The following is a 13,437-nucleotide window of genomic DNA, read 5'->3' on the forward strand; positions in this document are numbered from 1 at the left end:
TAACATATGAGTATCTGTATTCCCAGTCATGTGAAATCCATAGATTAGGGTCCAATTAATTAATTAAAATCTTTGAAATTGTTGCATGTTGCATTTATATTTTTGTTCAGGATAGTTGCAAAGTAGCTAAAAAGCTAGTGAGTAGTTGAAAAGATGCTAATTAGCTAAAATGTTAAAGTTTTCCGTGATGAGATTTGAACATGCAACCTTTGGGTTGCTAGACTTTCGCAAACGTCTAGCAACACCAAAAATGGTTGCGTGCTCGAATCTCATCACAGAAAACTTTTGTATGTTAGCTATTTAGCAACTTCTCAACTACTTACTACTTTCTAGCTACGTTGCAACTACTTAGCATGTTAGCTAACCCTTCCCCTAGCCTTAACCCTTGTAGCTAACCCTTCACCTAACCTTACCTTAACCCTTTAACCTAACTCCTAATCTTAACCCTAACCTTAACCCTAACCCTTAGCCTAGCTAATGTTAGCATTTGCCACCTAGAAAATGTTAGCCACAACAAATGGGAATTCGTAACATATCTAAGTTTTGCACAGTTGTAAGAAATTGTATATTTTGCAAATTCATAACATATTGTACGTTTTTTCTAAATCATAACTTATCATATGAATTGTATTTCGTAACATATCATACAAAATGGATCATGGACAACTACAAATGAATACATACCATACGAAATCTTACATATCTTACTAAATGGAGCATCTCGGATTTACATGCAGAATAATACGAAATGCTCTGAGAGCTGGTTGCAAAGGGTGCCATATATGATGCAAGTAGAACCCTTGTTGGTTCTATACAGAACCTTTTTTACTAAGAGTGTAAACAATCTAGCCTATTTTGAGTTTCAAAGCTCAATTTCATGGTTTCAACCTCCTCAACCATAGCAGGACAGTTACGAAACTCCCGTGTTCGACCTGTAAGCTAATGTACAGACAGGAACAAGAGAGAGAGAGATGGGAAGAGCGGTATGGAGAGAAATACAAATGGAGAGGAAAGCATAGAGAAAGAGATGGTGAGGGACAGCGATAGGATAAAGACCAGAGAGAGAGAGACAGAGAGAGATGGGTGGGTGGATGGGTAGTGAGAAAGAGGGGTGAGTGTGTGCAGAGGGGATTGGGACGGGACTAGAGGAAAGAAGAGAAGGGATGAAGGTGTGGGTCATGCGATATAGGTTGCAAGGCAGACAGAGGAAATTCCAGTGCACCAATCAAACACTCACACAGTATTTCTACTGGCAGCTCATGTTCCTGAGCACCAAGTCACATCCCCAGTAGTTTAGGCTACAATATACATCTCTGCGGAAATCCCACTTTCATGTTTCCATAGCCTAATTAATGCATATTTTAAATACATTTCAAGTTACTGGCCCTGCATCGAAATGCACTTGCAACGTAGGCCTACACATTTGCCTCCAATTATCAAATTATTTTATAAATGTTTCAGTCCTCCTTGAATAGCGCTAAAGTAGGTTTTATAGATTGTATCAAAAATAGGCTTCCGTCAATGGAATGATAGAAATGGCTTAGAAATGAACCGGGCCAATGAGTGTGCGGTGGGCGCGTCCTCCTGCCTCTGCTGCTGTAAACAGCGTGTTCAGAAGCGCCAGGCTCGCACGGAGCGGAGAGGAGAGGAGTGTATAAATATCAGAGTGCCTCTTCTCTCCGCTATACCAGACCTGACACATGACCTAGTTGTCCCTGTCACGTCTCCTGTGTGTCCTCCCCAAGACCGCACTTCCCGAAGGAGTCGACTAGACAACGGTTGGTTTATTCTACAGGTTGGTGCGTCTCTCGATCTCCGTGGAGTTTATAAGCTAACTGCTAAACCTTTTGGGGATTTAAAAACAACTCCAGCTCGCTTCGCGCCTCTCTTTTTCTCTTCGCTAGGCTCTTACTCTAGTGTCAAAGCCAAAGCCACCGGTGTATCGGTAGTCTAGCCTGCTAATAGGAATACAACAGAGTGTTTTGGGTCGTTGTGGACTGTACACCCTGCAGAAAGGAGCGGCCAGTGCCAGCTGTGGCTGTATGGACCAGAGGTGTTTGTTTTCAAGGTGCGCCTTTTTGCGGTTCGTTCCAGCACATCTCCTCCCGGTGCCATTGATCAGTGTCAAAATAAATCAGGCTACAATATATATATGTATCCCTATCTGTAATTAATGCAATTTACACAATGCCATCCTTATAGACTTTGACCGTGCATGACAGCAACAATGGTACGGTATCTGTGGGTTAACGACCTTATCATGTACCAACACGTTTCACCGCGCAAGCAAGCACAACTCGCGCAAGTGGTAGCATTGTTAAAAACACAAATTCTATTTATAGGGTTGGTTTGTACATGCGTTGTATAATATGATACTGTGCAGCAAGGGTAGCCTATGTTGTGTATATTCACGCGCTCCGTTCGCATGTGCCACTGTATCTTGCGCTCGCTTCTGGTAACGTGCGCGCCCGGTTTCGCTACCCTAGGGGGCATCAAGTGCACAGTCATCAGGTATGTGTTTTTTATATTCTTCAAACAACATCCCGTCATTTTCAACATGTCTATATATGATTCAAGATGTATTGCTGATAATAGTTCAGTGTTTTTCAGATCGATGCGCCCATATAGGAACCTATAGCTTATCGGTGATTATATTGAACTCAGTCAGTATTGGTGAGGTAAGAGCAGCGTTAGTTTAGTTTATACTAGCCTATGTACCTGACAGGTTCCTTCATTATCAGGATATGTATGTGGAATGAGTGATGAGCACGTGACAATTGAGGTTTGACTGAGGCTGTAAGGGCATTTTGATGATGAATGTAAGACATGCTTAGAATATGACAAGATTTGAGCTGTTCAATAAGTGAACGGATTTCCTGCTGTAATTGAAGTCTTTAGAGGGCTTAGTGTCAGGGAATAAGCAGTGTGCGTGTGTCAGATTTAAGAAAGGGGAAACGTTAACCCTGTACTGCCCCTCCCTGTCCTTCTTTCAGTCTCTTGTAAAAGATGCATAGCTAGCAGAGATGACAATGATGATGATATCAAATCTCAGGAAAGGAATGACCAAGACCAGATTTCAAGGCCATAATTGACAAGATCCCTGCATGAGAGAAAGAGAGAGAGACAGAGAGGGAGGGATGTTTGGAAGCAACAGAGGTCCACATTAGAGCCACAGAACAGGGATTGAAGGAACACCTATTGGAACCATGTAATCAGTACTGGGAATGTCAAAGCATCTCAGAGAAACAGGTACCTGGGTTTGACTGACAACCAGAGATTGACAAACTAATTGGTATATTCAGAATGTACTCTAGGTTTCCACACATGACCAAGGAGAGGAGAAGAGAGAGAGAAAGGAGAGGAGAGAAAAAGGAGAGGAGAAGAGAAAGGAAAGAGAATAGGGGAGGAGTGGAGAGAGAAAGAAGAGGGGAGGAAAGGAAAATGGAGAAGAGAAAAGGAGGACAAGAGAGGAGATGAGATGAAAGGAGAAGAGAAGAAAGGACAGATGAAGAAGGACAGATGATGAGAGGAGAGGAGGGGGAAGGACAGATGAAGAGAAGATAGGAGAGGAGAAGAGAGGGATGAACCAGAGTCGTGAGAAGAAAACAGGAATACAGCAGGTGAGTGCAACCTTTCCTTGCCTTCTTTTGACTTGCAAATATTACTGTGCATACATGGCCTAAGGGGCAGGTGTGTGTGTGATACCCTCTTACCAGGGTCACACTTGAAGACATCTGTAGAATGACCAGAATAACAGAGACAACCCCATTTCTCATGAAGTGTATAAAATAGGCACTACAGTTTATCATATGTCTGTATGGTGGTGGATGTACACATACTGTAGGTGTGGTGGTGGATACACACATAGACTATATATTACGATGGGGGAGGAGGGAGAGAGAAGGATACAGAGGAAGAGTGGACGAGATGTCTGGAGAGGGAAGTATAGAGAGAGAAAGTAGAGGTGGAGAGGGATCAAGAAAGATTGAGGAGAGCTATAAAGAGAGATGGAGAGAGAGGGGCCTACAGTCTAAGTATTACTCTGACAGCTACTAGTATCACTCCATCTATTTGAGCTTGTTCTGTGGTTAGTATAGATACAGAATGACTAGAAAGGACATTCCATTCATGTTGTTGTGGCTCATATTGGCTGCAGCAATCAAAAGGCTCAGTGCATTGACTCATATCATATCCTCATCTCTCAGACTCTCATTGCCTTTCTAAATGCTGTTTGCAGGCAGCAATGTATGTGCGTGTGCTTGCAATGATATGTAGTGGACCATGACAAATCCAGTGAATTTCAGGCTGGTGCATTTCAACTTGCGTGCTATCCCGTTTTGTTACATCCCTTCCAACTTGTCAGCAGCTCGTCTGTGTTTTTTTCTGAGCTATGTTCAATCTGCTAGGTCTATTTCTATGCCGCATATATTTCAATGTTCATTCTGCTAGGTCTGCAAGGTTCATTCTGCACTTTTGTTTTATATGTACTATCTGCCAAGTCCATTTCTATGTTAATTCTGCTAGGTGTATTTGTAAGTCCATTCTGCTAGGTCTATTTCTATGTTCCTTCTGCTCGGTCTATTTCTATGTCCCTTCTGCTAGGTATATTTCTATGTCCCTTCTGCTAGGTCTATTTCTATGTCCCTTCTGCTAGGTATATTTCTGTGTCCCTTCTGCTAGGTCTATTTCTATGTCCCTTCTGGTAGGTCTATTTCTATGCCCCTTCTGCTAGGTCTATGTCTACATGAATTCTGCTAAGTATATTTCTATATCCATTCTGCTAGGTCTATTTCTATGTCCATTCTGCTAGGTCTATTTCTATGTCCATTCTGCTAGGTCTATTTCTATGTCCATTCTGCTAGGTCTATTTCTATGTCCCTTATGCTAGGTTATTTCTTTGTCCATTCTGCCAGGTCTATTTCTGTGTCCATTTTGGTATGCATATTTCTATTGTTATTCTACTAGGTCTATGTCTACATGAATTCTGCTAAGTATATTTCTATGTCCATTCTGCTAAGTCTATTTCTATGTCCCTTCTGCTAGGTATATTTCTATGCCCCTTCTGCTAGGTCTATGTCTACATGAATTCTGCTAAGTATATTTCTTTATCCATTCTGCTAGGTCTATTTCTATGTCCATTCTGCTAGGTCTATTTCTATGTCCATTCTGCTAGGCCTATTTCTATGTCCATTCTGCTAGGTCTATTTCTATGTCCACTCTGCTAGGTCTATTTCTATGTACATTCTGCTAGGTCTATTTCTATGTCCCTTCTGCTAGGTCTATTTCTATGTCCCTTCTGCTAGGTATATTTCTATGTCCCTTCTGCTAGGTATATTTCTATGTCCCTTCTGCTAGGTCTATTTCTATGCCCCTTCTGCTAGGTCTATGTCTACATGAATTCTGCTAAGTATATTTCTATGTCCATTCTGCCAGGTCTATTTCTATGTCCATTCTGCTAGGTCTATTTCTATGTCCATTCTGCTAGGTCTATTTCTATGTCCATTCTGCTAGGTCTATTTCTTTGTCAATTCTGCCAGGTATATTTCTGTGTCCATTTTGGTATGCATATTTCTATTGTTATTCTGCTAGGTCTATGTCTACATGAATTCTGCTAAGTATATTTCTATATCCATTCTGCTAGGTCTATTTCTATGTCCATTCTGCTAGGTCTATTTCTATGTCCATTCTGCTAGGTCTATTTCTATGTCCCTTATGCTAGGTGTATTTCTGTGTTCTTTCTGCCAGGTCTATTTCTATGTCCATTTTGCTAGGTCCATTTCTATGTCCATTTTGCTAGGTCTATATCTATGTCCATTTTGCTAGGTCTATTTCTACTGTGTGTGGATGAGTCACTCTCTGAGACAGAGATTCAGGAGTTCTTGGCACGCATCTGTTGTGGAACACTGGGGAGCACACACACACACACACACACACACATACACATACACACTGCCACCGTGGACGAGGGAGCGAGCTGCCAGAGGCCACCATTTACTCCAGGAAACCATCAGGGCTCCAGCATAGTTTCAGAGCGGAAAGTAACAAAAACACACACACACCTTCTCTCGCTCATGTGTCTGTACAAGCCTTCTGGCTTGGCGAGTTGCTCTCTGCCTCCTCCTTAGGAAAATACCAGCTCTTCATATTATATTGTACAAGGTGCCAAGCAGAAACCAAATGGCACCCTATTTCCTACATAGTGCACTACTTTTGAACAGGGCCCAATAGGGAATAGGGTGCCATTTAGGATGTATCCTCTAGTAGTTTTGGCCTATCCATCAAGCCCTTAATGGGGTGTGAAGTTGTTCTGAGTGGTTGTTGTCCCGTCTCGCCCTGCCAGCCTTGCAGATAGTTCCCCCTGGCATGTATCTTAGGATTCATCCCAAATGGTACCCTATTCCTACATTGTGCACTACTTTTGACCAGAGCCCTATGAGTGCTAGTTTAATGGAGTGCAGTATGTAGGGACTAGGGTGTCATTTGGGACTGAGACTGAGGCTAAGGAGTTAATTAATGAAATAAAACAGTGATCGGTCCAAGAAGTGGATAACATGGTGTAAATTGATACCAGGCGTTTCCATGGTTTGGCTTAGCATCTTGCTTTCTTCTCCTCCGCTGGGGGTTATTTTGGGTGGTGTGTTTGAGGCATATGGGCTGACTTGACTAGCCCTAATCTGACTGGCAGACAGACAGGTGGACACTGACAGATCTCTGTGTCTCTCTGTCTCTCTCTCTGTCTGTGTCTCTCTCTCTGTCTGTATGCTTCTCTTTCTCTGTCTGTATGTCTCTCTGTCTCTTTCTCTGTCTGTATGTCTCTCTCTGTCTGCATGTCTCTCTCTCTCTGTCTGTATGTCTCTCTCTCTCTGTCTGTATGTCTCTCTCTCTCTGTCTGTATGTGTCTCTCTCTCTGTCTGTATGTGTTTCTCTGTCTGTATGTGTCTCTGTATGTGTCTCTGTATGTCTCTCTCTCTGTCTGTATGTCTCTCTCTCTCTGTCTGTATGTCTCTCTCTCTCTGTCTGTATGTCTCTCTCTCTCTGTCTGTATGTCTGTCACTCTCTGTCTGTATGTCTGTCTCTCTCTGTCTGTACGTGTCTCTCTGTCTGTATGTGTCTCTCTGTCTGTATGTGTCTCTCTGTCTGTACGTCTCTCTCTGTCTGTATGTCTCTCTCTCTCTGTCTGTATGTCTGTCTCTCTCTCTGTCTGTATGTCTCTCTCTCTCTCTCTGTCTGTATGTCTCTCTCTCTGTCTGTATGTCTTTCTCTCTCTGTCTGTATGTCTGTCTCTCTCTGTCTGTACGTCTCTCTCTGTCTGTATGTGTCTCTCTCTGTCTGTACGTCTCTCTCTGTCTGTACGTCTCTCTCTGTCTGTATGTGTCTCTCTCTCTGTCTGTATGTGTCTTTGTCTGTCTATATGTCTCTGTCTGTATGTGTCTCTCTGTCTGTATGTGTCTCTCTCTGTCTGTACGTCTCTCTCTGTCTGTACGTGTCTCTCTCTCTGTCTGTATGTGTCTTTGTCTGTCTATGTCTCTCTCTCTCTGTCTGTATGTCTCTCTCTCTCTGTCTGTATGTCTCTCTCTCTCTGTCTGTATGTCTCTCTCTCTCTCTGTCTGTATGTCTATCTCTCTCTGTCTGTATGTCTATCTCTCTCTGTCTGTACGTGTCTCTCTGTCTGTACGTCTCTCTCTGTCTGTACGTCTCTCTGTCTGTATGTCTCTCTCTCTCTGTCTGTATGTCTCTCTCTGTCTGTATGTCTCTGTTTCTCTCTGTCTGTACGTCTCTCTCTGTCTGTATGTCTCTCTCTGTCTGTATGTCTCTGTTTCTCTCTGTCTGTACGTCTCTCTCTGTCTGTACGTCTCTCTGTCTGTATGTCTCTCTCTCTCTGTCTGTATGTCTCTCTCTGTCTGTATGTCTCTGTTTCTCTCTGTCTGTACATCTCTCTCTGTCTGTCTATATGTCTCTCTCTGTCTGTATGTGTCTTTGTCTGTCTATATGTCTCTCTCTGTCTATATGTCTCTCTCTCTCTGTCTGTATGTCTCTCTCTGTCTGTATGTCTCTGTTTCTCTCTGTCTGTACATCTCTCTCTGTCTGTCTATATGTCTCTCTCTGTCTGTATGTGTCTTTGTCTGTCTATATGTCTCTCTCTGTCTGTCTGTATGTCTCTCTCTGTCTGTATGTCTCTGATTCTCTCTGTCTGTGTCTGTCTTTTTTCTTTCTCTCTCTGTCTGTCATTTTCTTTCTCTCTCTGTCTTTCACTCTGCCCCTTCTTAGTTGTCATAATCTGTCACATTGATTTAGAAGTACACTCAGAAAGGCCCTTACAAGGACACTTTGTAGACACTTGGGCCAAAATCCTAACTTTAGGTTCTTGCACGTAACTCAAGATTTCCATACAAATCTATTGACATCAATGCAGACCAGGGGTGGCTGGTGGCACTTTAAATTGGAGGACAGGCTCATAGTAATGTCTGGAACGGAACATATGGAATGGTACCAAACACCTTACCATTCCATTACACTACATTCCAGCCATTACTATGAGCCATCCTGCCCTCACCAGCCTCCACTAATGCATATAGTAAGTTATGCACACATCTAAGTAATGCACACAGGAGGCTGGTGAGGGGAGGACGGCTCATAATAATGGCTGGAATGGAGTGGTATCAAACATATGGAATCCATGCGTTTGATATCATTCCATAGATTCCATTCCAGCCATTACTATGAGCCTATCCTCCCCAATTAAGGTGCCACAAGCCACCTGTGGCACACACATCACAAATGAGGTTTTTGCACATTGTTTGACACAGGACTGTATAGCTACTTTGTACTGTAGTCTGAAACAGGTTCCACTGTCCAAACAGAAATATCCAATTGGAACTGCGATAGTAGAGTAGTAGACTCATACATTATTTAATAAGACTAGTTTGCGTAAACATGTATGAATGATGATGTGTCCATATGAAATCCTCACATGGATAAAACATTTAGAATTCAGATGTAACAGAAAAACAACATGCCTTAGACTGCAAGCAGCATTCAACAGTTAATTTCCTGTTACCCAAAATGCAAGCCAAGCTATTTAAGGCTCTCCAGTTGGACAGGGACCATATGGATCCTTTTTATCTGGTATTTGTTGTGTGTGTGTGTGTTTTATTTGTTGTGTGTGCGTGTCTGTGTGTGTGTGTGTTTTATTTGTTGTGTCTGTGTGTGTGTGTTTTATTTGTTGTGTGTGCGTGTCTGTGTGTGTGTGTGTTTTATTTGTTGTGTGTGTGTGTGTTTTATTTTAATTTGCTGTGTGTGCGTGTCTGTGTGTGTGTGTTTGTGTGTATTTTTTATTTGCTGTGTGTGTGTGTGTGTGTGTGTGTATTTTTTATTTGCTGTGTGTGTGTGTGTATTTTTTATTTGTCAGTGTGTGTGTGTGTTTTGGTATCTTAATACAAGCCCTTAGAGGCTTGAAACGATAGGCCAAGAATGCTTCATGTCTAATCAGGGAGTTTCTCAGCAGCCGTTTGACCTGACATGGTTCTGTCAGACAAGATGCAGACGGCCCGCTCTTCATACTGTCTTAACGTCACATCACTGACCTCATGTTCATTACGGCTTATCCTGAGAAGATGCACGCACACACACACACACGCACACACACACACACACGCACACACACACGCACACACACACGCACACACACACACACACACACAGTTGGAACATCTGGCTGTAAATGCAAGCCTGACTGCTAATTTGCCAAGAGATGTGTTTGGACAGGCTAGCCTTATTATCCTCACACAGGAGGGTGTGTGTGTGTGTGTGTGTGTGTGTGTGTGTGTGTGTGTGTGTGTGTGTGTGTGTGTGTGTGTGTGTCAGGGTTGGACTGGTGAGGAGTAATAGAAGTGTAAGGGAGAGCGGGGGTTAGGTCTGAAACCATGGGGGGGATTGTATTTGGCAACAGGGTACATTTGGATGATTTATCATTAAGGGAGCAACAGGGTACATTTGGATGATTTATCATTAAGGGAGCAACAGGGTACATTTGGATGATTTATCATTAAGGGAGCAACAGGGTACATTTGGATGATTTCTCATTAAGGGAGAAACAGGGTACATTTGGATGATTTCTCATTAAGGGAGCAACAGGGTACATTTGGATGATTTATCATTAAGGGAGCAACAGGGTACATTTGGATGATTTCTCATTAAGGGAGCAACAGGGTACATTTGGATGATTTATCATTAAGGGAGCAACAGGGTACATTTGGATGATTTCTCATTAAGGGAGCAACAGGGTACATTTGGATGATTTCTCATTAAGGGAGCAACAGGGTACATTTGGATGATTTCTCATTAAGGGAGCAACAGGGTACATTTGGATGATGTATCATTAAGGGAGCATTGTGCATGGCTAGTGTTAAGATTAATGCCCTCAGAACAGCTTCAATTCGTTGGGGGCATGGACTCTACAAGGTGTCGTTCCACAGGGATGATGGTCCATGTTGACTCCAATGCTTCCCACAGTTGTGTCAAGTTGGCTGGATGTCCTTTGGGTGATGGACCATTCTTGATACACACAGGAAACTGTTAAGCGTGGAAAAACCCAGCAGCGTTGCAGTTCTTGACACACTCAAACTGGTCTGCCTGCCACCTACTACCATACCCCGTTCAAAGGCACTTAAATATTTTGTCTTGCCCATTCACCCTCTGAATGACACACATACACTATCCATGTCTCAAGGCTTAAAAATCCTTATTTAACCTGTCTCCTCCCCTTCATCTACAGTGATTGAAGTTGATTTAACAAGTGACATCAATAAGAGATTCCTAGCTTTCAGCAGGTGTTCATAATGTTTTGTCCAGTCAGTGTATATGCCTACTCTCCTCTGGGACGAGAGCCAGAATGTTACATATTCCTCAATAAGGCATCAACCTCTAGAGCAGGGGTATTGCACTCTGACCCTACGAGGTCTGGACCCTACTGGTTTTCTGCTCTACCTGATAATTATTGCAGCCACCTGGTGTCGCAGGTTGAAATCAGTCCCTGATTAGGAAGAATGAAAGAAAAGCAGTGGAACTGGCTTCCAGGGCCAGATTTGAATTTGACAGCACTAGTGTGTAGGTGTGTGTGTGTTGTAATGAGTTAGAGGATGCGATACACAGAGCCATATCTCTTGGAAGGAGAGTAATCCTTGTGGAGGATGAGGCAGGTTTGTCAAAGCTGACATCTGTCAGAACAGGGAATAAACTACCTGTCACTACCTAGAGAGGCTGGAGAGATGGGGGAGTAGGGGGGATGGAGAGAGGGAGGGGTTGGAGAGATGGGGGGATGGAGAGAGGGAGGGGTTGGAAGGGAGAGAGATTGGGTTAGAGAGATGGGGGAGTAAGAGAGAAGGGGAGATGGAGAGAGGGAGGGGTTGGAAGGGAGAGAGATTGGGTTAGAGAGATGGGGGGATGGAGAGAGAAGGGGGGATGGAGAGAGGGAGGGGTTGGAAGGGAGAGAGATTGGGTTAGAGAGATGGGGGAGTAAGAGAGAAGGGGGGATGGAGAGAGGGAGGGGTTGGAAGGGAGAGAGATTGGGTTAGAGAGATGGGGGAGTAAGAGAGAAGGGGAGATGGAGAGAGGGAGGGGTTGGAGAGATGGGGGGGATGGAGAGAGGGAGGGGTTGGAAGGGAGAGAGATTGGGTTAGAGAGATGGGGGAGTAAGAGAAGGGGAGATGGAGAGAGGGAGGGGTTGGAAGGGAGAGAGATTGGGTTAGAGAGATGGGGGAGTAAGAGAGAAGGGGAGATGGAGAGAGGGAGGGGTTGGAAGGGAGAGAGATTGGGTTAGAGAGATGGGGGAGTAAGAGAGAAGGGGAGATGGAGAGAGGGAGGGGTTGGAAGGGAGAGAGATTGGGTTAGAGAGATGGGGGAGTAAGAGAGAAGGGGAGATGGAGAGAGGGAGGGGTTGGAAGGGAGAGAGATTGGGTTAGAGAGATGGGGGAGTAAGAGAGAAGGGGGAGATGGAGAGAGGGAGGGGTTGGAAGGGAGAGAGATTGGGTTTAGAGAGATGGGGGGAGTAAGAGAAGGGGAGATGGAGAGTGGAGAAAATAGAAGGATGGTTTGGAGAGCGATTTGGTTTGAAAGAAAAGAGAAAAAGATGGGATTGGAGAAAGAGAGAGGGGGGGTTGAGGATAGACAGAAAGAGAGTAGGAGACTATCATATTCCCTTGATGAAAATAGGAAATTGAGAGAGCTGGTAGAATACCAACAAGTTACTGGCACATCCTGGAGGAGAAATAGGACTTTTTCGATCCAGCCTATCACAAATCATAGGAGACTTGATGGATATTCATTTGGTCATCACCAGGTTTGGACTGGTTTCATTTTGGAAAGAAAAACACATTCAACACTTGAATCAATCTAATACAATCAGAGAATCAAGCTCTCAAGGAATATACTGTAAGAGAACAAACGTCTAAGTAATGGGGAAAGATAAAAATGTATGTTATTCATTTTCTAGATTGTTTTTCATACAGGACTGAATTGAATAGACAAACAACCAAAATGTGGCTTGTGATTTTCTCTGTGTTTCAGGAAGACAGTGGGAACAAGAGTGGATCCAGCCCGCTTGACTGTGATGACAAGGTGAGTACACACACACACAGATATACACACATATACACAGATGCATACAACACAGATAAAGCTGTGTAAGTACTCCCCGACAGATTGCTCCCCAGTATTCTGCAAGGCACAGATTCCATGAGTCGACCCCCAGCACTACATGTTGTTATCACAGTGTGTGTGAGAGTGTGTTCTCTCTGTGTGTGTGTGTGTATCCTCGCCACACCATGTAGTGTAGTGAATAATGGATGTATGAAAGTACAGACCTCAGTAGAATGTGACTGCAGGGAGGAATGAACAGAGGGCTGAGTCTTGTCTTTCATCTGCCTGCTATGTGTCAATCTCATCTAGCTGATGGCTGTCGTATGGCACACAGTGTGTGTGTCTGTCTCTCTGTCTCTCTGCCTCTCTCTCTCTGTCTCTCTCTCTCTCTCTGTGTCTGTCTCGCTCTCTCTCTGTGTCTGTCTCGCTCTCTCTCTGTGTCTGTCTCGCTCTCTCTCTGTGTCTGTCTCTCTGTCTCTCTCTCTCTCTCTGTCTCTGTGTCTGTCTCGCTCTCTCTCTGTGTCTGTCTCTCTCTCTGTCTCTCTCTCTGTCTCTCTCGCTCTCTCTCTGTCTGTCTATATCTCTGTCCAAGGCCGGTTGCAGATGCCATTGTTGTGAGTGAGTCTGTCTGCCTGTCTGTGTCTCCCCAAGGCTTGTTTCTGATGTTAGCTGGTTGGTTTATCCTAGTAATTCAGCAGTACCAGCCCCAGATTTGTGTCTCGTGTTCTGAATTAATGTAGGAAAGCTGGAGAGGCAGAATTGATGACATATTTGAATTTAGCTCTGCTCGGATGATAAGTC

At 43.8% G+C, this 13,437-nt stretch overlaps 1 protein-coding gene across 1 annotated transcript in view; it reads left to right on the forward strand.

Annotated features, from left to right (window-relative positions):
* Positions 1 to 1,610: 1,610 nt before the first annotated feature.
* Positions 1,611 to 13,437, forward strand: part of LOC115166881 (cell migration-inducing and hyaluronan-binding protein) — a gene marked incomplete in the record, with an annotated part of 159,192 nt that continues 147,365 nt past the window's right edge. Inside the window, 1 exon segment of the mRNA XM_029720781.1 lies at positions 1,611 to 1,799.

The sequence above is a fragment of the Salmo trutta genome, chromosome 29, assembly GCF_901001165.1.
Source record: "Salmo trutta chromosome 29, fSalTru1.1, whole genome shotgun sequence".
NCBI classification, from domain to species: Eukaryota; Metazoa; Chordata; class Actinopteri; order Salmoniformes; family Salmonidae; genus Salmo; species Salmo trutta.